Here is a 1369-nt window from a genome sequence, read left to right on the forward strand (position 1 = left end):
ACGCCGAGACGCGTACGACAACGCACGCAAGCACGACGCCCGACCCCGTCGTCGTCTCTCCCCCCTTTCGCCTTCTACCCCCTCTCTTTCTCTAGGAGCAGCAGCAGGGGGAGGCGAGAGGGCAGGTAGGTGGGAGCGGGGGGGTTGAAAAGGGGAGGGGGAGGGAGGGTCACTGCACCCCATGCCAGCGGCGCTCAAAGGTAGCGAGCAGCAGCAGATTCAAGCTCCGGGAATAAGCATTCTTGGGAGACCATAGGAGAGCCGGTGGGCACAGTACGGCGCCTCATCTATTTCTCATACCCTGGCGCGCGGCCGGGCTGCCGGGTACGAGTGTGCGTCTGGACAGAGCCGCTTCCATTAGGGAGGTCCGCCGGGGGACCGGCCTGCCGAGGGCCTGCCGGGTCCCAGCCTGCCGGTGGTACCCACTCGCACGACGTTATATATTTGATGATGTCCCAGCGCCGCCGCCGCCGTGTTCGCAGCGGGTGGGACACAGAGTAGTAGTGGTAGTGTCGTGTCGTGGTGCCGGCCGGGGCCGGGGCCGGGGCGTGCAGACACCCTGGGCTGTAACTTTATGGCCTCTGTTTCTCTCTCTGACACTTCAGCCTGATGAGCTTCCCCGGCGGCGGCAGCAGCGGCTTGCAAAAGCCTGAAGCACGGGCTGCTCTGCCGAGGCTGCCGCTGCTGCTGCTGAGCCCGTGGCGGTGCAACGACCAATAAAGCGCCGCCCGCGCCCGGGAGCCTGGCGGTAGCCTGGCGGGGGCGTGCAAGTTGCCTCCCACCACCCTCCTCCCGCCAGCAGGACGCTTCACGCCATTCTTCTTATTCATCATAACGCAGCCAGCTCGTATTCACCGCCCGGGCACACCCCCGTGTAAATAACAATAACAACTCGCTTTCTCGCTGACGGCAGGGGGGCGGCGGCGTGCCCGCGTGCCCTATAAATGCTACGTACTACACTCTCGGAGAAATTCGCTCCCCGTAAAATGTAGTACTTGCAGTATTTTGCAAGAGGGAATGAAAGAGAAGCAGAAAAGGGCGGGAAAAAAACTCGCTCGCGCAACTCGTTTTCTTTTGCGCTAGAAAAGGGTCGCGCGCGTATATCCGGATGACGTTGGCGCAGCAGCTACTCCACGCGCTTGATAACAGGGGCGCCACGGCCACTAAACACCCCGCGTCCGTCCTGCGCTCACATTTTCGTTTTTGCTCTCCGCCAGCAGCGTGTCGCGTGGTCATTATACTCCGGCGGGTCCTTATCGTTGGGGGGCATCGGGCCGAGCCGAGCGGAGCTGAGTGTGCACGGCGCAAGGTCAGGGTAAGAGGTGTGCATGCACGACGCCCATCGCAACAGCTTCCCTTGACGGCCGCC

The sequence above is a fragment of the Frankliniella occidentalis genome, unplaced genomic scaffold (assembly GCF_000697945.3).
Source record: "Frankliniella occidentalis isolate FOCC.00 unplaced genomic scaffold, Focc_3.1 Scaffold4, whole genome shotgun sequence".
NCBI classification, from domain to species: Eukaryota; Metazoa; Arthropoda; class Insecta; order Thysanoptera; family Thripidae; genus Frankliniella; species Frankliniella occidentalis.